The following is a 24,543-nucleotide window of genomic DNA, read 5'->3' as shown; positions in this document are numbered from 1 at the left end:
AGCACTTTTGAAGACCACAAGGGGGGCGTGGCACACCAGGCTGGGCGTGGCACGCCAACTCCATTATAAACAATGGGCGTGCCACTTGGGCTCGAAGGCATGGCACACCAATTCATTGATCCAGAAAGGGAGGATACAACTCTAACACTAGGCGTGCCACTTGAGCTCGAAGGCGTGGCACACCAGCACAAGCCTACAAGGAAGAAGAAGACTGGGCATGTCACTTAGGAGTTTAGGCGTGGCACGCCAAGACAAGATAACTATGGGTGTGCCACTTGAATGCTAGGCGTGGCATGCCAGTTACTGACCAAGTAGGACTTATTCATGCATCATCAAGGGCGTGGCACGCCAGTATTACTTTCCAGAGAAGAAGAATGAAGCCTCCATCAAGGGCGTGGCAAGCCAGCTACTGGGTGTGGCACGCTAGTATTACTTTCCAAAGAAGAAGAAGGAAGTCTCTATCAAGGGCGTGGCACGCCAGTATTACTTTCCAAACAAGAAGGATGAAGTGTTTACTATGGGCGTGGCACGCCAGACATGGGCGCGCCACGCCAGTTTAAGATTCCAGAGAGGAAGAGGAAAGGAAAGACCCTGGGCGTGCCACTTGAGCTCGAAGGCGTGGCACGCCAGGTTAGCTGGACAAAGGAAGCGTGCCACTTGGAAGCCAAGCGTGGCGCGCAAAGCCAAGCTAAGGAGCTAGGCGTGGCACGCCACTCAAACGCCAGGCACATGGTTTATTTTTATTAGTTTTTCCTTTTCTTTTCAGTTGTAATTTTCTTTTCTCCTTTGTACTTTTTAATTCTAGTGATAAGAGTAGTATATATACCTGGTGGACGAAATTGTGATCACTGTTCTAATTATTTTGAGATGAAGGCTTCTAAGGGGCAGCAGCTGAATTCACAACTCCGTTCAACTAACCAGCAAGTGTACTGGGTCGTCCAAGTAATAACCTTACGTGAGTAAGGGTCGAATCCACAGAGATTGTTGGTATGAAGCAAGCTATGGTCATCTTGTAAATCTCAGTTAGGGAGATTAAAGGGTAATTGTGATTATTGGAATAAATTATAAAATAAAAAGAAAATACATAATAAAAGGGATAGAATACTTATGCAGATTCATTGGTGGAAATTTCAGATAAGCGGATGGAGATGCTGTAGAGCTCAAGGACGCCTGCTCTCCTACTGCTTCTACTCAATCCTTCTTACTCCTTTCCATGGCAAGCTGTGTATAGGGGTTCACCATCAGCGGTGGCTACTTTCAATCCTCTCGGGAAAATATCCTATGCGGCTGTCACTCGCATAGCTAATCAGTCTGGAGGCATCACCCATGGTTGATGGCTACATCCCATCCTCGCAGTGAAAACTAATGCTCACGCACTCTGTCACAGTACGGCTAATCACTGGTTGGTTCCCGCGCCTACTGGAATAGAATCCCTTGATTCTTTTGCGTCTGTCACTAACGCCCAGCACTTGCAAGTTTGAAGCACGTCACAGTCATTCATTACCGGAATCCTACTCGGAATACCACAGACAAGGTTAGACTTTCTGGATTCCCAGGATCCTACTCGGAATACCACAGACAAGGTGAGACTTTCTGGATCCTCATAAATGCCGCCATCTATCTAGCTTATACCACGAAGATCCTGTTGGGGAATCTAAGAGATACGCATTCAAGCTTTGTTGCATGTAGAACGGAAGTGGTTGTCAATCACGCGCGTTCATAAGTGAGAATGATAATGAGGGTTATCTAACTCATCACATTCATCATGTTCTTGGGTACGAATGAATATCTTGGAATAAAACTAAGATAGCAATTGAATAAAAGAAGATAGAATTTCATTAATACTTGAGGTACAGCAGAGCTCCACACCCTTAATCTATGGTGTGCAGAAACTCCACCGTTGAAAATACATAAGCAAAGGGTTCAGGCATGGCCGAATGGCCAGCCCCCTAAAACGTGATCAATGATCTCCTAAGATGAAGAATAAAACAAAACTGAGACCAAAGATGTCTAATACAATAGTAAGAGGTCCTATATATACTAGACTAGCTACTAGGGTTTACATGAGTAAGTAATTGATGCATAAATCCACTTCCGGGGCCCACTTGGTGTATGCTTGGGCTGAGCTTGATCTATCCACGAGCAGAGGCTTCTCTTGGAGTTGAACTCTGAGTTATGATGTGTTTTGGGCGTTCAACTCCGGATCATGACGTTTTTCTGGCGTTTAACTCCAGACAGCAGCATGAACTTGGCGTTCAACGCCAAGTTACGTCGTCATTCTTCGAATAAAGTATGGACTATTATATATTGCTGGAAAGCCCTGGATGTCTACTTTCCAACGCCGTTGAGAACGCGCCATTTGGAGTTCTGTAGCTCCAGAAAATCCATTTCGAGTGCAGGGAGGTCAGAATCCAACAGCATCAGCAGTCCTTTTGTCAGCCTTTTTCAGAGTTTTGCTCAAATCCCTCAATTTCATTCGGAATTTACCTGAAATCATAGAAAAACACACAAACTCATAGTAAAGTCCAGAAATGTGAATTTAACATAAAAACTAATGAAAACATCCCTAAAAGTAGCTTGAACTTACTAAAAACTACTTAAAAACAATGCCAAAAAGCGTATAAATTATCCGCTCATCACAACACCAAACTTAAATTGTTGCTTGTCCCCAAACAACTGAAAATCAAATAGGATAAAAAGAAGAGAATATACTATAAATTCCAGAATATCAATGAATATTAATTATAATTAGATGAGCGGGACTTGTAGCTTTTTGCTTTTGAACAGTTTTGGCATCTCACTTTTTCCTTTGTAGTTTAGAGGGATTGGCGTCTCTGGGGAACTTAGAATTTCGGATAGTGTTATTGACTTTCCTAGTTAAGCATGTTGATTCTTGAACACAGCTACTTATGAGTCTTGGCCGTGGCCCTAAGCACTTTGTCTTCCAGTATTACCACCAGATACATAAATGCCACAGACACATAACTGGGTGAACCTTTTCAGATTGTGACTCAGCTTTGCTAGAGTCCCCAAGTTAGTGGTGTCCAGAGCTCTTAAGCACACTCTTTTGCTTTGGATCACGACTTTAACCACTCAGTCTCAAGCTTTTCACTTGGACCTTCATGACACAAGCACATGGTTAGGGACAGCTTGATTTAGCCGCTTAGGCCTGGATTTAATTTCCTTGGGCCCTCCTATCCATTGATGCTCAAAGCCTTGGATCCTTGCTTTTTGAAATTTTCGCCCCCTTTTTTTTTTTTGCTGCTTTTTCTTGCTTCAAGAATCAATTTCATGATGTTTTTCAGATCATCAATAACATTTCTCTTTGTTCATCATTCTTTCAAGAGCCAACAATTTTAACACTCATAAACAACAAGATCAAAAGACATATGCACTGTTCAATCATTCATTCAGAAAACAAAAAGCATTGTCACCACATCAATATAATTAAATTAAATTCAAGGATAAATTCGAAATTCATGTACTTCTTGTTCTTTTGAATTAAAACATTTTTCTTTTAAGAGAGGTGAAGGATTAATGGACTTTATTCATAGCTTTAAGGCATGGTTACATACTAATGATCATGAAATAAAGACACAAAACATGGATAAACACAATAATTAAAAACCGAAAACAGAAAGAAATAAAGAACAAGGAATGAATCCACCTGAGTGAGGGTGGTGCCTTCTTGAAGGTCCAATGGTGCTCTTTGAGCTCCTTTATGTCTCTTCCTTGCTTCTGTTGAATGATTCCTAGTAATTTTGGTGTTCCTCCCCTTTAGTTGCTTTCAATATTTGTGTGGAGGACAACTTATCCCCTGAGGTATCTCCGACATGTTCTACCCAACTGAGCTATTCCAGCTTATATGAGTCTTTCCATCTCCCATGACTCAGAGGTGGAAGCTTTTGTCTTCCCTTTGAGGTTTCTCTGGCCTTAGGTGCCATTAATGGTAATGGAAAAGCAAAAAAGCTATGCTTTTACCACACCAAACTTAAAATATTGCTCGCCCTCGAGCAAGAGAAGAAAGAAGAGAAGAAGAAGAAGAATGAAAATGGAGGAGAGTGAGGGGAGATGGACTCGGCTATATGGGTGGGATTGGGTGGGAAAGAATTTTGAATTTTGAAGGTGAGTGGGGTTTACGGGAAAGAGTGAGTGGTGAATGAAAAATAGAAGGGATGACCATGAATGGAGAGAAAAAGGGCGAGGTAGGTGGGGATCCTGTGAGGTTCACAGATCCTGAGGTGATCCTGTGGGGTCCACAGATCCTGAGGTGTCAAGGAATTCCATCCCTGCACCAAATAGGCATGTAAAATGCCTTCATGCATCATTCTGGCGTTCAAACGCCCATTGATGCATGTTCTGGGCGTTCAACGCCCATGTAATGCATGTTTCTGGCGTTGAACGCCAGTTTCATGCTTGTTCCTGGCGTTCAGCGCCAGTTTGTCCTCTCTGTGCACCATCCTGGCGTTTAACGCCAGGTTGTTGCTTGTTTTGGGTGTTCAGCGCCAGAATGGTGCTCTGTTCTGGCGTTGAACGCCGGCCAGATGCACCTTACTGGCGTTGAACGCCAGTCTGCGCTGCCTCCAGGGTGAAAAATTTTTTCTTCTGTTTTTGACTCTGTTTTTAATTTTTTTTTTTTTGAATTTTTCGTGACTCCTCATGATCATGTACCTAATAAAACACAAAAATAAACAAGAAACAAAATAAAATAAAATTAGATAAATAAAATTGGGTTGTGATGAGCGGATAATTTGTATGCGTTTTGGCATTGTTTTTAGTATGTTTTTAGTATGATTTAGTTAGTTTTTAGTATATTTTTATTAGTTTTTAGTTAAAATTCACTTTTCTGGACTTTACTATGAGTTTGTGTGTTTTTCTGTGATTTCAGGTATTTTCTGGCTGAAATTGAGGGATCTGAGCAAAAATCTGATCCAGAGACTCAAAAGGACTGCAGATGCTGTTGGATTCTGACCTCCCTGCACTCGAAGTGGATTTTCTGGAGCTACAGAAGCCCAATTGGGCGCTCTCAACGGCGTTGGAAAGTAGACATCCTGGGCTTTCCAGCAATATATAATAGTCCATACTTTGCCCAAGATTTGATGGCCCAAACCGGCGTTCAAAGTCACCTACAGAAATTCCAGCGTTAAACGCCGGAACTGGCACCTAAATGGGAGTTAAACGCCCAAACTGGCATAAAAGCTGGCGTTTAACTCCAAGAAGAGTCTCTACACGAAAATGCTTCATTGCTCAGCCCAAGCACACACCAAGTGGGCCCGGAAGTGGATTTTTATGTCATTTACTCATCTTTGTACACCTTAGGCTACTAGTTTTCTATAAGTAGGACCTTTTACTATTGTATTTTCATCTTTTGATCATGTTTTGATGATTGAACCCTCTTTGGGAGGCTGGCCATTCGGCCATGCCTAGACCTTGTTCTTATGTATTTTCAACGGTAGAGTTTCTACACACCATAGATTAAGGTGTGGAGCTCTGCTGTACCTCGAGTATTAATGCAATTACTATTGTTCTTCCATTCAATTCCGCTTGTTCTTTGTCCAAGATATCACTTGTTCTTCAACATGATGAAGGTGATGATTGACGCCCATCACCATTCTCACTCATGAACAAGGTGACTGACAACCACTCTTGTTCTACAAGCATCTGAGGCTTAGTGAATATCTCTTGGATTCCTGATTGCACGATGCATGGTTGATCGCCTGACAACCGAGTGCTCGCCTGACAAACGAGCCAACCATTCCGTGAGATCAGAGTCTTCGTGGTATAGGTAGGACTTGATGGCAGCATTCAAGAGAATCCGGAAGGTCTAACCTTGTCTGTGGTATTCTGAGTAGGATTCAATGACTGAATGACTGTGACGTGCTTCAAACCTGTAACCTACTGGGCGTTAGTGACAGACGCAAAAGAAGGATTCTATTCCGGTAGGGGAGGGAACCAAACCGGTGATTGGCAGTACTGTGACAGAGTGCGTGCATTAGCTTTCACTGCGAGGATGGGAGGTAGCTGCTGACAACAGTGAAACTCTACACGAGCTTGCCATGGAAAGGAGTAAGAAGGATTGGATGAAGGCAGTAGGAAAGCAGAGAGATGGAAGGGAAGGCATCTTCATACACTTGTCTGAAGCTCTTACACCAATGATATACATAAGTATCACTATCTTTATCTTTATATTATTTTCATTCATCATCATATACATTTGAGTTTACCTGACTAAGATTTACAAGATGACCATAGCTTGCTTCAATGCTAACAATCTCCGTGGGATCGACCCTTACTCATGTAAGGTATTACTTGGACGACCCAGTGCACTTGCTGGTTAGTTGTGTGAAGTTGTAGTGATCACAATTTCGCGCACCAAGTTTTTGGCGCCGTTGCCGGGGATTGTTCAAGTTTTGAGCAAGCTTTTGGTAACAATGCCGGGGATTGTTCAAGTTTTGAGCAAGCTTTTGGTAACAATGCCTGGGATTGTTCTAGTTTGGACAACTGACGGTTCATCTTGTTGCTTAGATTAGGTATTTATTTTTTTTCGAAATTCTTGAAGATGAATTCTAGAGTTTCATGATGATTTGTTGAAATCTGGCTGGCTAAGAAGCCATGTCTAATCTGATTGGACCGAGGTTTTAACTTATCACCACAAGAGCTTGTTGATTTTAATCAATCTTGCTTTTGGAGCAGTGATCTGCTAAGGCTTGGCTGACCTTTGGTCATGTCTAGTGTTTTGGACCGAAGCTTTCTTTGAAAGCTTGGCTGGCTGAGAAGCCATGTCTAATTCCTGGACCGGAGTCTTAGACTAGCATTGCACTGATTCCTGGAATTCTCATTAAGAATTTTGATATCTTTTTCCACTTAATTTTCGAAAAACACAAAAAATTTACAAAATCATAAAAAAACCAAAAATATTTGATGTTTCTTGCTTAAGTCTAGTGTCTCATCTTAAGTTTGGTGTCAAATGCATGTTTTTGTTATACTTTTCGAATCCATGCATGTATTTCTTTGTTTTGATCTTTGAATTCTTCTGGCTTGAGTGTTTATATGTCTCATATAGTGTCAGTAGTATACAAACTGCTAAGTTTGGTGTCTTGCATGCATTGTTATTTGATTCTTGTTGCATTTTGATTATTAAAAATCCAAAAATATTTTTTATTTGTGTCTTCTCAAGTCAATAATACAAGGAATTGAAGATTCAGAACATACTGCAGAGGAATTATACAGAAAAAGCTGGGCATTCAAAATTGCCCAGTGAAGAAGGCAGACTGGCGTTTAAACGCCAGCCAGGGTACCTGGTTGGGCGTTTAACGCCCAAAAAGGGTGCATTTTGGGCGTTAAACGCCAGAATGTATACCATTCTGGGCGTTTAACGCCAGGATGGTGCTAGGGGGAGAATTTTGTTTTCAAATCAATTTTTTTTTCAAGTTTTCAAAGTTTTTCAAAATCAAATCTTTTTCAAATCATATCTTTTCAATCAAATGTTTTCAAAATCAATTTCTTTCCTTTTTCAAAGATACTTACTAACAATTAATGATTTGATTGAACATTTTTTTGCCTTTTCTATTAAGAAAGGTTTTATGTTTGAATCATATCTTTTCTTGTTAGGCAAGTCATCAAATTTTTTTAAATCATATCTTTTCAAATTGTTTTCAAATCATATCTTTTAAAATTGTTTTCAAATCATATCTTCTCAATCACATTTTTTTTACCCAATCATATCTTCTCAACCACATCTTTTTCAAAATAGTTTTCAATCAAATCTTTTTAAATTCTAATTTCAAAATCTTTTTTCAAAAATCACTTTAATTCTTTTCCACTTTCAATTTTCGAAAATTATTAACATCTTTTTAATTGAATTTTCGAAAATTCTCTTCCCTCCTTCCCACATCCTTCTATTTATGGAGTACTACTCCTTCTTAATGCACAATTCGAACTCTATCTAATCAAGTTCGAATTCTTCTACCTTCTCTTCTTCTATTTTTCTTTTCCTCTGACACTTCAAGGAATCTCTATACTGTGACATAGAGGATTCCATATTTTCTTGTTCTCTTCTCTTTCATATGAGCAGGAACAAAGACAAAGGCATTCTTGTTGAAGCTGACCCTGAACCTGAAAGGACCTTGAAGCGAAAGCTAAGAGAAGCTAAGACTCAACTCTCTGTTGAGGACCTGACCGAATTCTTCAAGGAAGAAGAACCCATGGCAGCCGAAAACAACAACAATACCAACAATGCAAGGAAGGTGCTGGGTGACTTCACTGCACCTACTCCTGATTTCTACGGGAGAAGCATCTCTATCCCTGCCATTGGAGCAAACAACTTTGAGCTTAAGCCTCAATTAGTTTCTCTAATGCAACAGAATTGCAAGTTCCATGGACTTCCAATGGAAGATCCTCATCAGTTCTTAGCTGAATTCTTGCAAATCTGTGACACAGTCAAGACTAATGGGGTAGACCCTGAGGTCTACAGACTGATGCTATTCCCTTTTGCTGTAAGAGACAGAGCTAGAATATGGCTGGATTCTCAACCTAAAGAAAGCCTGGACTCTTGGGAAAAGCTAGTCAATGCCTTCTTGGCAAAGTTCTTTCCACCACAAAGATGGAGTAAGCTTAGAGTGGAAGTCCAAACCTTCAGACAGAAGGATGGAGAATCCCTCTATGAAGCTTGGGAAAGATACAAACAATTAATCAGAAGATGTCCTTCAGACATGCTTTCTGAATGGAGCATCATAGGTATTTTCTATGATGGTCTCTCTGAACTATCCAAGATGTCCTTGGATAGCTCTGCTGGAGGATCTCTTCATCTGAAGAAGACGCCTGCAGAAGCTCAAGAATTGATTGAAATGGTTGCAAATAACCAATTCATGTACACTTATGAAAGGAATCCTGTGAACAATGGGACTAGTCAGAAGAAAGGAGTTCTTGAGATTGACACTCTGAATGCCATATTGGCTCAGAACAAGATATTGACTCAACAAGTCAACTTGATTTCTCAAAGTCTGTCTGGAATGCAAAATGCACCAAACAGTACTAAGGATGCTTCATCTGAGGAAGAAGCTTATGATCCTGAGAACCCTTCCATGGAAGAGGTGAATTACCTAGGAGAACCCTATGGAAACACCTATAATTCTTCATGGAGAAATCACCCAAATCTCTCATGGAAGAATCAAGAGAGACCTCAACAAGGTTTCAATAACAATAATGGTGGAAGAAACAGGTTTAGCAATGGCAAGCCTTTTCCATCATCTTCTCAGCAACAGACAGAGAGTTCTAAGCAGAATACTTCTGACTTAGCAACAATGGTCTCTGATCTAATAAAGACCACTCAAAGTTTCATGAATGAAACAAGGTCCTCCATTAGAAATTTGGAAGGACAAGTGGGACAGCTGAGCAAGAAATTACTGAACTCCCTCCTAGTACTCTCCCAAGTAATACAGAAGAAAATCCAAAAGGAGAGTGCAAAGCCATAGACATGGCCGAATATGGAGAGGAAAGAGAGGAGGAGGACGCCACTGAGGAAGACCTCAGTGGGCGTGTACCAATCTCCTCTGAGTTCCTCAATGAGGAACAATGGGAATCTAAGGCTCAAAATGAGACCATAGAGATTCCATTGGACTTACTTCTGCCTTTCATGAGCTCTGATGAGTATTCTTCCTCTGAAGAGGATGAGTATGTCACTGAAGAGCAAGTTGCTAAATACCTTGGAGCAATCATGAAACTAAATGACAAGTTATTTGGAAATGAGACTTGGGAGGATGAACCACCTTTGCTCACCAAAGAACTGGATGACTTGTCTAGGCAGAAACTGCCTCAAAAGAGGCAAGATCCTGGGAAGTTTTCTATACCTTGTACCATAGGCACCATGACCTTCAAGAAGGCCTTGTGTGACTTAGGGTCAAGTGTAAACCTCATGCCCCTCTCTGTAATGGAGAAATTAGGGATCTTTGAGGTGCAAGCTGCAAGAATCTCATTAGAGATGGCAGACAATTCAAGAAAACAAGCTCATGGACTTGTAGAGAATGTTTTGGTGAAGATTGAAGACCATTACATCCCTACTGATTTCATAGTCCTAGAGACTGGGAAGTGCATGGATGAATCCATCATCCTTGGCAGACCCTTCCTAGCCACAGCAAAGGCTGTGATTGATGTTGATAGAGGAGAGTTAATCATTCAAGTGAATGAAGAATCCTTGGTGTTTAAGGCTCAAGGATATCCCTCTATCACCATGGAGAAGAAGCATGAAGAGCTTCTCTCAAAACAGAGCCAAACAGAGCCCCCACAGTCAAACTCTAAGTTTGGTGTTGGGAGGCCACAACCAAACTCTAAGTTTGGTGTTGAACCCCCACATTTAAACTCTAAGTTTGGTGTTGGGAGGTTCCAACATGGCTCTGAGTATCTGTGAGGCTCCATGAGAGTCCTCTGTCAAGCTAATGACATTAAAGAAGCGCTTGTTGGGAGGCAACCCAATGTTTTATAGTTAACTATTTTCTTTTGTTATTTTATCTTTTTTTGTAGGTTGATGATCATAAGAAGTCACAAAAACAATGAAAAAAGCAAAAAACAAAATGAAAAACAGGAAGAAAAACAGCACACCCTGGAGGAGAAGAAGCTGGCGTTCAAACGCCAGTAATGCTAGCTGTTGGGCGTTTAACGCCCAGTCTGGCACCATTCTGGGCGTTTAACGCCAGAAAGGGGCACCAGACTGGCGTTAAACGCCAGTAAAGGGCAACAACCTGGCGTTAAACACCAGGAATGGGCACCAGCCCGGCGTTTAACGCCAGAAATAGCTCAAAACGTGATTTTGAGCAACATTTGGTGCAGGGATGACTTTTCCTTGACACCACAGGATCTGTGGACCCCACAGGACCCCACCATCACTCTCTCTCTTCTTCCCCCATTCACCAATCACCTCAATACCTCTTCCCCAAAAACCCTTCACCTATCAAATCCCATTTTTCTCTTCACCACTCACATCCATCCTTCATAAAACCCCACCAACCTCACCCTTCAAATTCAAACCACTTTCCCTCCCAAACCCACCTTCTTGGCCGAACACACCACCTTCTCCCTCTTCCTCATTTCTTCTTCTTCTACTCTCTTCTTTTTTCTTTTGCTCGAGGACGAGCAAACATTTTAAGTTTGGTGTGGTAAAAGCGTTGCTTTTTCGTTTTTCCATAACCATTTATGGCATCCAAGGCCGGAGAAACCTCTAGAAAGAGGAAAGGGAAGGCAAAAGCTTCCACCTCCGAGTCATGGAGATGGATAGATTTCTCTCAAGGGTGCATCAAGTCCACTTCTATGAAGTTGTGGCCTTGAAGAAGGTGATCCCCGAAGTCCCCTTTTCACTCAAAAAGGGTGAATATCCGGAGATCCGCCATGAGATCCGAAGAAGAGGTTGGGAAGTACTCACCAACCCCATTCAACAAGTCGGAATCTTGATGGTTCAAGAGTTCTATGCCAATGCATGGATCACCAAGAACCATGACCAAAGTGTGAACCCGAATCCAAAGAATTATCTCACTATGGTTCGGGGGAAATACTTGGATTTTAGTCCGGAGAGTGTGAGGGTGGCGTTCAACTTGCCTATGATGCAAGGAGATGAGCATCCTTACACTAGAAGGGTCAACTTTGATCAAAGGTTGGACCAAGTCCTCACAACCATATGTGAAGAGGGCGCACAATGGAAGCAAGATTCAAGAGGAAAGCCGGTTCAATTAAGAAGGCATGACCTCAAGCCCGTGGCTAGAGGATGGTTAGAGTTCATACAACGCTCAATCATTCCCACTAGCAACCGGTCCGAAGTTACTCTAGACCGGGCCATCATGATTCATAGCATCATGATTGGAGAAGAAATAGAGGTTCATGAGGTTATAGCCCAAGAACTCTATAAGGTGGCGGACAAGACCTCCACCTTGGCAAGGTTAGCCTTTCCTCACCTCATTTGTCACCTCTGTTATTCAGTTGGAGTTGACATAGAAGGAGATACCCCCATTGATGAGGACAAGCCCATCACCAAGAAAAGGATGGAGTATACAAGAGACCCCTCTCATCAAGAGATCCCTGAGATTCCTCAAGGGATGCACTTTCCTCCACAAAATTATTGGGAGTAACTAAACACCTCCCTAGGAGAGTTGAGTTCCAACATGGGACAACTAAGGGTGGAGCATCAAGAACACTCCATTCTCCTCCATGAAATTAAAGAAGACCAAAGAATCATGAGGGAGGAGCAACAAAGACAAGGAAGAGACATTGAGGAGCTCAAGCACTCCATAGGATCTTCAAGAGGAAGGAAGAGCCGCCATCACTAAGGTGGACCCGTTCCTTGATTTCCTTGTTCTTTATTCTTCTGTTTTTCGAATTTTTGTGCTTTATGTTATCCATGTTTGTGTCTTGTGATCATTAGTGTCTTAGTGTCTATGCCTTAAAGTTATGAATGTCCTATGAATCCATCACCTTTCTTTAATAAAAACGTGCTTAATTGAAAAGAAAAGAATTGCATGAATTCTGAATTTTATAATAGTTTAATTATTTTGATGTGGTGGCAACACTTTTGTTCTCTGAATGTATGCTTGAACAGTGCATATATCTTTTGAATTTGTGGTTCATGAATGTTGGCTCTTGAAAGAATGATGAAAAAGGAGACATGTTACTGAGGATCTGAAAAATCATAAAAAAATGATTCTTGAAGCAAGAAAGAAAGCAAGCAAAAACCGAAAAAAAAAGCGAAAAAAAAAAAGAGAAAGAATAAGAGTTGTGATCCAAGGCAAATAAGAGTGTGCTTAAGAACCCTGGACACCTCTAATTGGGGACTTTAGCAAAGCTGAGTCACAATCTGAAAAGGTTCACCCAATTATGTGTCTGTGGCATGTATGTATCCGGTGGTAATACTGGAAGACAGAGTGCTTTGGGCCACAGCCAAGACTCAATAAATGGCTATGTTCAAGAATCATCATACTTTACTAGGAGAATCATTAACACTATCTGGATTCTAAGTTCCTAAAGAAGCCAATCATTCTGAATTATAAGGGATAAAGTGAGATGCCAAAACTATTCAGAGGCAAAAAGATAAAAGCCCCGCTCATCTAATTAATACTAATCTTCATAGATGTTTTTGGAGTTCATTGCATATTCTCTTCTTTTTATCTTATTTGATCTTCAGTTGCTTGGGGACAAGCAACAATTTAAGTTTGGTGTTGTGATGAGCGGATAATTTGTATGCTTTTTGGCATTGTTTTTAGTATGTTTTTAGTATGATTTAGTTAGTTTTTAGTATATTTTTATTAGTTTTTAGTTAAAATTCACTTTTCTGGACTTTACTATGAGTTTGTATGTTTTTCTGTGATTTCAGGTATTTTCTGGCTTAAATTGAGGGATCTGAGCAAAAATCTGATCCAGAGACTCAAAAGGACTGCAGATGCTGTTGGATTCTGACCTCCCTGCACTCGAAGTGGATTTTCTGGAGCTACAGAAGCCCAATTGGCGCGCTCTCAACGGCGTTGGAAAGTAGACATCCTGGGCTTTCCAGCAATATATAATAGTCCATACTTTGCCCAAGATTTGATGGCCCAAACCGGCGTTCAAAGTCACCTACAGAAATTCCAGCGTTAAACGCCGGAACTGGCACCTAAATGGGAGTTAAACGCCCAAACTGGCATAAAAGCTGGCGTTTAACTCCAAGAAGAGTCTCTACACGAAAATGCTTCATTGCTCAGCCCAAGCACACACCAAGTGGGCCCGGAAGTGGATTTTTATGTCATTTACTCATCTTTGTACACCTTAGGCTACTAGTTTTCTATAAGTAGGACCTTTTACTATTGTATTTTCATCTTTTGATCATGTTTTGATGATTGAACCCTCTTTGGGAGGCTGGCCATTCGGCCATGCCTAGACCTTGTTCTTATGTATTTTCAACGGTGGAGTTTCTACACACCATAGATTAAGGTGTGGAGCTCTGCTGTACCTCGAGTATTAATGCAATTACTATTGTTCTTCCATTCAATTCCGCTTGTTCTTTGTCCAAGATATCACTTGTTCTTCAACATGATGAAGGTGATGATTGACGCCCATCACCATTCTCACTCATGAACAAGGTGACTGACAACCACTCTTGTTCTACAAGCATCTGAGGCTTAGTGAATATCTCTTGGATTCCCGATTGCACGATGCATGGTTGATCGCCTGACAACCGAGTGCTCGCCTGACAAACGAGCCAACCATTCCGTGAGATCAGAGTCTTCGTGGTATAGGTAGGACTTGATGGCAGCATTCAAGAGAATCCGGAAGGTCTAACCTTGTCTGTGGTATTCTGAGTAGGATTCAATGACTGAAAGACTGTGACGTGCTTCAAACCTGTAACCTACTGGGCGTTAGTGACAGACGCAAAAGAAGGATTCTATTCCGGTAGGGGAGGGAACCAAACCGGTGATTGGCAGTACTGTGACAGAGTGCGTGCATTAGCTTTCACTGCGAGGATGGGAGGTAGCTGCTGACAACAGTGAAACTCTACATGAGCTTGCCATGGAAAGGAGTAAGAAGGATTGGATGAAGGCAGTAGGAAAGCAGAGAGACGGAAGGGAAGGCATCTTCATACACTTGTCTGAAGCTCTTACACCAATGATATACATAAGTATCACTATCTTTATCTTTATATTATTTTCATTCATCATCATATACATTTGAGTTTACCTGACTAAGATTTACAAGATGACCATAGCTTGCTTCAATGCTAACAATCTCCATGGGATTGACCCTTACTCATGTAAGGTATTACTTGGACGACCCAGTGCACTTGCTGGTTAGTTGTGTGAAGTTGTAGTAATCACAATTTCGCGCACCAGGTTGCCTCCCAACAAGCGCTTCTTTAATGTCAATAGCTTGACAGTGGCTCTCATGGAGCCACATGGTGATCAGGTCAATTTAGTGTGGTCCCAACACCAAACTTAGAGTTTGGATATGGGGTTTGAACACCAAACTTAGAGTTTGGTTGTGGCCTCACAACACCAAACTTAGAGTTTGACTGTGTGGGCTCTTCTTGACTCTGTACTGAGAGAAGCTCTTCATGCTTACTCTCTTTTGTCACAGAGGGATGGCCATGTGCCTGAAACACGAGGTAGTCCCCATTCAATTGAAGGACTAACTCACCTCTGTTGACATCTATCACAGCTCCTGCTGTGGCTAGGAAAGGTCTTCCTAGGATGATGCGTTCATCATCTTCCTTCCTAGTGTCTAGGATTATGAAATCAGTGGGGATGTAAAGGCCTTCAACCCTTACTAGCACGTCCTCCACTATTCCATAAGCTTGTCTTATGGACTTATCTGCCAATTGCAATGAGAACAAGGCAGGTTGTACCTCAATGATTCCCAGCTTCTCCATTACAGAGAGTGGCATAAGATTTATCCCTGATCCAAGATCATATAGAGCTGTTTCAAAGCTCATGGTGCCAATGGTGCAAGGTATTAAGAACTTGCCAGGATCTTGTTTCTTTTGAGGTAGAGTTCTCTGAATCCAAGTATCTAGTTCACTAATGAGTAAGGGAGGTTCACTTTCCCAAGTCTCATTACCAAACAGCTTGGCATTCAGATTCATGATAGCTCCTAAGTATTGAGCAACTTGCTCTCCAGTCACATCTTCATTCTCTTCAGAGGATGAATATTCTTCAGAGCTCATGAATGGCAGAAGGAGATTTAAAGGAATCTCTATGGTCTCTAGATGAGCCTCAGATTCCTCAGGATCCTTAATAGGAAACTCCTTCTTGCTTGAGAAACGTCCCAGGAGGTCTTCCTCACTAGGATTTTCGTCCTCCTCCTCCTTTGTGCATTCGGCCATATTGACTATGTCAATGGCCTTGCACTCTCCTTTTGGATTTTCTTCTGTATTGCTTGGGAGAATACTGGGAGGAGTTTCAATAACTTTCTTACTCAGCTGGCCCACTTGTGCCTCCAGATTTCTAATAGAGGATCTTGTTTCATTCATGAAACTAAAAGTGGCCTTTGACAGATCAGAGACTATGTTGGCTAAATTAGAATTGTTTTGTTCAGAATTCTCTGTCTGTTGCTGAGAAGATGATGGATATGGCTTACTATTGTTCAGCCTATTGCGTCCACCATTGTTAAAGCCTTGTTGAGGCTTTTGTTGATCCTTCCAGGAGAAATTTGGATGATTTCTCCATGATGAGTTATAGGTGTTTCCATAAGGTTCACCCATGTAATTAACCTCTGCTATGGCAGGGTTCTCAGGATCATGAGCTTCTTCAGAAGCTGCCTCTCTAGTACTGTTGGATGCATGTTGCAATCCATTCAGATTTTTAGAGATCATGTTGACCTGTTGAGTCAACACTTTGTTCTGAGCCAATATGGCATTCAGAGCATCAATTTCAAGAACTCCTTTCTTCTGAGGTACCCCATTATTCACGGAATTCCTCTCAGATGTGTACATGAACTGGTTGTTTGCAACCATGTCAATGAGCTCTTGGGCCTCTTCAGGCGTTTTCTTCAGGTGAATAGATCCACCTGCAGAGTGATCCAATGACATTTTCGAAAATTCAGAGAGACCATAATAGAATATATCTAATATGGTCCATTCTGAGAACATGTCAGATGGACATCTCTTGGTCAGCTGCTTGTATCTTTCCCAAGCTTCATAGAGGGATTCACCATCTTTTTGTTTGAAGGTTTGAACATCCACTCTCAGCTTGCTCAGCTTTTGAGGAGGAAAGAATTTATCCAAGAAGGCAGTGACCAGCTTATCCCAGGAGTCCAGGCTATCCTTAGGTTGTGAATCCAACCAGATTCTAGCTCTGTCTCTTACAGCAAAAGGGAAAAGCATGAGTCTGTAGACTTCAGGATCAACTCCATTCGTCTTTACAGTCTCACAGATCTGCAAGAATTCAGTTAAAAACTGATAAGGATCTTCAGATGGAAGTCCATAAAACTTGCAGTTTTGTTGCATTAAAGCAACTAGCTGAGGCTTAAGCTCAAAGTTATTGGCTCCAATGGCAGGAATGGAGATGCTTCTTCCATCAAACTTGGACGTTGGCTTAGTGAAGTCACCAAGCATTCTTCTTGCATTATTATTATTATTTTCAGCTGCCATCTCTTTCTCTTGTTCGAAAATTCCTAGAAGATCTCTTCTGGATTGTTGTAATTTAGCTTCTCTTAATTTTCTCTTCAGAGTCCTTTCAGGTTCTGGATCTATTTCAACAAGAGTGCCTTTATCCCTGTTCCTGCTCATATGAAAGAGAAGAAAACAAGAAAAGAAAGAGGAATCCTCTATGTCACAGTATAGAGATCCCTTTATGTTAGTAGAAAAAGAAAGAGGTAGAAGAATGAAGAAGGAGGTTCGGTTTTTAGATGAAGAGAGGTGAAGAGAAGTGTTAGTAATTAATTAATTAAATAGAAGAAGAGAAGAAAGGGAGAAGAATTCGAAAATAATTTTTGAAAAAGAGGTTAGTAATTTTCGAAAATCAAAGACAAAATATAACTAAAATTAAAATTTAAAACAAAAAGAATTTTTTTGAAAAAGAGAGGGAGAATTTTCGAAAATTAGAGAGGGAAAAGTAGTTAGGTGGTTTTGGAAAAGATAAGAAACAAACAAAAAGTTAGTTAGTTGATTGAAAAAGATTTGAGATCAAAATTTAAAAAGATAAGAGGATAAGAAGTTAGATAAGATATTTTGAAATCAAATTTTGAAAAAGATAAAGTTTTTGAAAAAAGATAAGATAAAAATAAAATAAAAGTTTTAAGAAAAAGATATTTTGAAAAAGATTTAATTTTTAAAACTACTTAGCTAACAAGAAACTACAAGATAAGATTCTAGAACTTAAAGATTGAACCTTTCTTAACAAGAAAGTAACAAACTTCAAATTTTTGAACCAATCACATTAATTGTTAGCTAATTTTCGAAAATTTGATATAAAGATAAGAAAAAGATTTTGAAAATATTTTGAAAAAGATTTTTGAAATTTTCGAAAAATAGAAAAAAAAAATTGGAAAAGATATGATTTTTAAAATTTGAAATTTTGACTTGACTTGTAAGAAACAACTAATTTTGAAAATTTTTGACTAAGTCAACTCAAATTTTCGAAAATTAGGAGATAAAAAAGGAAAAGATAATTTTTTGATTTTTGAATTTTTTTTTTATGATGAGAGAGAAAAACACAAAAATGACCCAAAACATGAAAATTTTGGATCAAGACACAAGATGCATGCAAGAATGCTATGAATGTCAAGATGAACACCAAGAACACTTTGAAGATCATGATGAACATCAAGAACATAATTTTGAAAAATTTTTGATGCAAAGAAAACATGCAAGACACCAAACTTAGAAATCTTTAATGCATGGACTCTAACAAACCAAAAATGCATATGAAAAACAACAAACAACACAAAACAAGAAATCATCAAGATCAAATAAGAAGACTTATCAAGAACAACTTGAAGTTCATGAAGAACACTATGAAGCATGAAATTTTCGAAAAAATGCAAGAAAAATTTTTAAAGCATGCAATTGACACCAAACTTAAAAATTGACTCAGGACTCAAACAAGAACACAAAATATTTTTTATTTTTATGATTTTATAATTTTTTTTGGATTTTTTTATTAATTTTTTTTTCGAAAATAATGTTAGGAAAAACGAAAAATAAAAAGAAAAATTTTGAAAAAGATTTTTGAAAAGAAAATTACCTAATCTGAGCAACAAGATGAACCGTCAGTTGTCCATACTCGAACAATCCCCGGCAACGGCGCCAAAAACTTGGTGGACGAAATTGTGATCACTGTTCTAATTATTTTGAGATGAAGCTTCTAAGGGGCAGCAGCTGAATTCACAACTCCGTTCAACTAACCAGCAAGTGTACTGGGTCGTCCAAGTAATAACCTTACGTGAGTAAGGGTCGAATCCACAGAGATTGTTGGTATGAAGCAAGCTATGGTCATCTTGTAAATCTCAGTTAGGGAGATTAAAGGGTAATTGTGATTATTGGAATAAATTATAAAATAAAAAGAAAATACATAATAAAAGGGATAGAATACTTATGCAGATTCATTGGTGGAAATTTCAGATAAGCGGATGGAGATGCTGTAGAGCTCAAGGACGCCTGCTCTCCTACTGCTTCTACTCAATCCTTCTTACTCCTTTCCATGGCAAGCTGTGTATAGGGGTTCACCATCAGTGGTGGCTACTTTCAATCCTCTCGGGAAAATATCCTATGCGGCTGTCACTCGCATAGCTAATCAGTCTGGAGGCATCACCCATGGTTGATGGCTACATCCCATCCTCGCAGTGAAAACTAATGCTCACGCACTCTGTCACAGTACGGCTAATCACTGGTTGGTTCCCGCGCCTACTGGAATAGAATCCCTTGATTCTTTTGCGTCTGTCACTAACGCCTAGCACTTGCAAGTTTGAAGCACGTCACAGTCATTCATTACCGGAATCCTACTCGGAATACCACAGACAAGGTTAGACTTTCCGGATTCCCAAGATCCTACTCGGAATACCACAGACAAGGTGAGACTTTCCGGATCCTCATAAATGCCGCCATCTATCTAGCTTATACCACGAAGATCCTGTTGGGGAATCTAAGAGATACGCATTCAAGCTTTGTTGCATGTAGAACGGAAGTGGTTGTCAATCACGCGCGTTCATAAGTGAGAATGATAATGAGGGTTATCTAACTCTTCACATTCATCATGTTCTTGGGTACGAATGAATATCTTGGAATAAAACTAAGATAGCAATTGAATAAAAGAAGATAGAATTTCATTAATACTTGAGGTACAGCAGAGCTCCACACCCTTAATCTATGGTGTGCAGAAACTCCACCGTTGAAAATACATAAGCAAAGGGTTCAGGCATGGCCGAATGGCTAGCCCCCTAAAACGTGATCAATGATCTCCTAAGATGAAGAATAAAACAAAACTGAGACCAAAGATGTCTAATACAATAGTAAGAGGTCCTATATATACTAGACTAGCTACTAGGGTTTACATGAGTAAGTAATTGATGCATAAATCCACTTCCGGGGCCCACTTGGTGTATGCTTGGGCTGAGCTTGATCTATCCACGAGCAGAGGCTTCTCTTGGAGTTGAACTCTGAGTTATGACGTGTTTTGGGCGTTCAACTCCGGATCATGACGTTTTTCTGGCGTTTAACTCCAGACAGCAGCATGAACTTGGCGTTCAACGCCAAGTTACGTCGTCATTCTTCGAATAAAGTATGGACTATTATATATTGCTGGAAAGCCCTGGATGTCTACTTTCCAACGCCGTTGAGAGCGCGCCATTTGGAGTTATGTAGCTCCAGAAAATCCATTTCGAGTGCAGGGAGGTCAGAATCCAACAGCATCAGCAGTCCTTTTGTCAGCCTTTTTCAGAGTTTTGCTCAAATCCCTCAATTTCAGTCAGAATTTACCTGAAATCACAGAAAAACACACAAACTCATAGTAAAGTCCAGAAATGTGAATTTAACTTAAAAACTAATGAAAACATCCCTAAAAGTAGCTTGAACTTACTAAAAACTACTTAAAAACAATGCCAAAAAGCGTATAAATTATCCGCTCATCAATACCCCCCTGAGAGTACTGAAAAGGGGGTTAGCTAGTGGGTTAGAAAGTTGGAATTAAGAGTTAGTTTTACTTTTACTTTTACATTTCACTTCATCTTCTCCATCTTTTGTACTTTTCTCTAAGCTTTGAGTAGCTAAACTCCCTTTCATTGAGAGAGGGAGCTCTGTTGTACTTGATGGATTAATGATAGTGAATTTTTTCTTCTGTTCATCTTCTCTTTGCTTTGCTAGAAGGAATTTTGTTCTTCATGATAGTGTTCAATCATCTTGGGAAAGAGGTTGAATGCAAAATGGGTTTCATGGGAACCTTAGAAAAGGAAACATGAAACCATGCTTGAAATTTCTTCTCACATTTGAGTAGATCTGGGTTTTGGGATTGGATATGGTGATATGAAATCCACTCACTATTTGGATCTATGAGGATGTGTGGTATAATCAGGGGCCAAGCATATCTCTCTTCATGAGCAATTAGACCAGGGAATTAGCTGATTATGAAGATTTGTGAGATTGAATCACCAAGGGATTGGGGTTCAATGAATCATGATTGTCAAGAGGTCAATGAGTTGCAAGATTAAAGAAGAGGTGATCTAGATCTAATCCAAAGAGAGCAACATCTCCTAATCCCAAAGAATTTCCCCTATTTTTATCTTCCCTATTCTTTATAGCTTTCTTTAATTTCTGTCATTACCCATTCCCCATTTACTATTCAGTCATTTATGTTCCAGCACTTTACATTCTTGTTATTTACTTTTCTACATTCTATTGCTTTCCTTTACCTTTAAGCCATTTACATTTCTACTAATTTAGAATTCTGCACTCAACAATCTCTATTGCTTAGCTTGACTAATTCACCCATTGATTAAAGTTGCTCAATCTGCCAATCTTTGTGGGATTCGACCCCACTCCTAGTGGGTTATTACTTGACGATACTTTAGTGCACTTGCCAAGGAACAGATTCATTATATAGTGAGTGAATTCCGGTCATCATAAAGCCCCATTGATTGATTTCCAGAGAGTGTTGGGTTGCTTCAAAGGTACTTTGAAAGTTTGTCCATCGGGCTTGAAGCATGGAGATCAACAAGGAGGAGAACAGGAAACTAGAATATGGGATCCCAGAGGATCTTTGAAGTGCAATGACAATGCGAGCAATTGCACGGGTTTGGATTTTCACACTAAAAGTAGAATTTGTCCGTTGCAAGTATAGTCCAAACCCAACAATTGATTATCAATCAAATGTTATCACAATTCAAACCAAATATAAACCGAGAGTATTTAGACTCTCGGGTCATTTTCTCTAGGAGTTGCAATGAAATGTATAATTATTGGCTATGAGAGAGAGCATGGGGATTGTGAATGCAAGAGAGCAAGGGAATGTAAATGGCAAGGAATTAAATAAACATGCAAGGAATGTAAATGGCAACTCTTGGCAAGAATTGCGGAATTTAGGATTCCTATCCTAGTTATGGACCACAAACATAGCAATTGTGTGGAATCAATCCAAATTAGTCTATCCTCCTTGAGAATTAGTCAAAAGGGTGTAATTGATCTCAATCCATAAATCCTGGTGAACTCACTAATTACTTAGTGAAAAACTAGCGTCAATGGAAACCAAACTAATTAACTATTCTCACACAATGCGGAATGGACATCCACAACTCAATTCCACCCAAACATCCAATTTCTCAACCAAGAGTGTGAAAAGCTAAACATGCAAGAAATTAAACATCAAAGCAATAAAAGTCAAAGCAATTAAATGCAAGGAAAGGAAACTTAAAATGCAAGAAACCTCTTGGCAAGTAATTGAGAACTAAGGCTACCTATCTTAGCCATTGACCACAAACACATGATGATTATGAAGAGTTAATCCTACTTAGTCAACCTTACATAAAAGATAAGTTAAATAGGCATAGTTAATTCCAATCCATAGGTCCTATGTCAACACTAGAGGTCACATAGAGTATTTGGAGACCAAATCAACTAACTACTCTAATGTATCAAACAAGAATGGACATCAATGACTCGAAGATCACCAAAGTCATCAATTCCAAGCCAAGAGTGTAGAAAAACTAAGTGAAAACTAAGCCAAGCATTTTATTAAAAACTTGGTATGCATGAAAATAACAACAACAACAACAACAACAAAGCCTTATCCCACTAAGTAGAGTCGGCTACATGAATCAAACGACGCCATTGTGCTCTGTCATGTATCATGTCTACAGAGAGACCGTTTACATGTAGATCTCGTTTGACCACCTCCTAGATGGGCTTCTTAGGTCTTTCTCTGCCTTTCGCCCTTTGTCCATCTTCCATCTCATCCACCCTCCTGACTGGATGTTCTATCGGTCTTCTTCTCACATGTCCAAACCACCTGAGACGCGATTCAACCATCTTTTCCACAATGGGTGCTACTCCAACTCTCTCCCATATATCTTCATTCCTTATTTTATCCAATCGCGTATGACCACTCATCCATCTCAACATCTTCATCTCTGCCACACTCAGCTTATGTTCGTGCTCCCCTTTAGCTGCCCAACACTCCGTACCATAAAGCATAGCCGATCTTATAGCGGTGCGATAGGATTTACCTTTAATTTTTAAAGGCACTTTTTTGTCGCATATAAAGCCAGATGCACTCCGCCATTTTGACCAACCTGCTTGAATCCTATGATTTACATCATATTCAATCTCTCCATTATCCTGTATAATGCATCCAAGATACTTAAAACTTTTAACTTGTCATAGGATGTTTTCTCCAATCTTCACCTCTATATTAGTGTTTTCTCTTCTTAGACTGAACTTACATTCCATATATTCCGTCTTGCTATGGCTTATGCGCAGACCATATACTTCTAGAGCTTCTCTCCATAACTCCAACTTCTTATTTAGGTCTTTCCTTGACTCTCTCATAAGGATGATATCATCGGCAAAAAGCATGCACCATGGCACAGGCTCTTGGATGTGCTCTGTGAGTACTTCCAAGACTAATGTGAAAAGGTATGGACTTAAGGATGATCCCTGGTGTAATCCTATACCAATAGGGAATTCCTCTGTCACACCACCTTGAGTCTTCACACTAGTTGTGGCCCCATCATACATGTCTTTAATTGCTCGAATATATGCGATCCTTACTCTCCTCTTTTCTAAAACCTTCCATAAGACCTCCCTTGGTACTCTATCATACGCTTTTTTCAAATCAATAAACACCATATGTAGATCCTGTTTATTACTACGATACCTCTCCATCATCCTTCTTAATAGGTATATCACTTCAGTGGTAGATCTGCCTGGCATAAATCCAAATTGGTTTTCCGTTACTTGTGTCTCTTTTCTCAACCTCCGTTCTATCACCCTTTCCCATAACTTCATAGTATGACTCATAAGCTTGATCCCTTTATAGTTTCCGCAACTTTGTATATCCCCCTTATTCTTGTAGATAGGTACCAAGGTGCTCTTTCTCCACTTATCAGGCATCTTCTTTGACCTTAAAATCTCATTAAAAAGCTTGGTTAACCAGTTGATGCCTTTTTCTCCAAGATCCTTCCAAACCTCAATCGGGATATTATCAGGTCCTACTGCCCTACCATTTTTCATATGCTTTAGAGCCTCTTTTACCTCGAAGTCTCGAATCCTTCGATAGTAGTCAAAGTTTTGATCTTCTTCCCTTGTGCATAATCGACCAAGGCTTAGAAGAGTCTTTTGTCCCTCATTAAATAACTCGTAGAAGTAGCTCTTCCACCTTTCATTAATCTTCTCCTCTTGAGCCAACACCTCTCCATCCTTATCCTTTATGCACTTAACCCGATCCAAATCTCTCGTTCTTCTTTCCCGACTCTTTGCAATTCTATATATACTTTTTTCTCCTTCTTTCGTGCCCAAAGACTGGTAGAGACCCTCATATGCTCTTGTTCTTGCTTCACTTACAGCCACTTTTGTCTCTTTCTTAGCCACCTTGTATTTTTCCCAGTTATATG

At 40.0% G+C, this 24,543-nt stretch overlaps 1 protein-coding gene and 1 non-coding gene across 2 annotated transcripts in view; one reads left to right on the top strand and one right to left on the bottom strand.

The window, feature by feature from the left end:
* LOC130981165 (uncharacterized) overlaps window positions 1-24,543 on the top strand; it is a 34,588-nt gene that overhangs the window by 5,616 nt on the left and 4,429 nt on the right. The gene's annotated exons all lie outside the window — the stretch shown is intronic.
* Window positions 8,610-8,717, bottom strand: LOC130951302 (small nucleolar RNA R71). The gene has a single exon (XR_009073917.1). It is a non-coding gene; the product is annotated as a small nucleolar RNA R71 (small nucleolar RNA).

The sequence above is a fragment of the Arachis stenosperma genome, chromosome 1 (genome assembly GCF_014773155.1).
Source record: "Arachis stenosperma cultivar V10309 chromosome 1, arast.V10309.gnm1.PFL2, whole genome shotgun sequence".
Taxonomy (NCBI): domain Eukaryota; kingdom Viridiplantae; phylum Streptophyta; class Magnoliopsida; order Fabales; family Fabaceae; genus Arachis; species Arachis stenosperma.
Note: the sequence above shows the minus strand (reverse complement) of the source record. Positions and strands in the feature narration are given on the sequence as shown.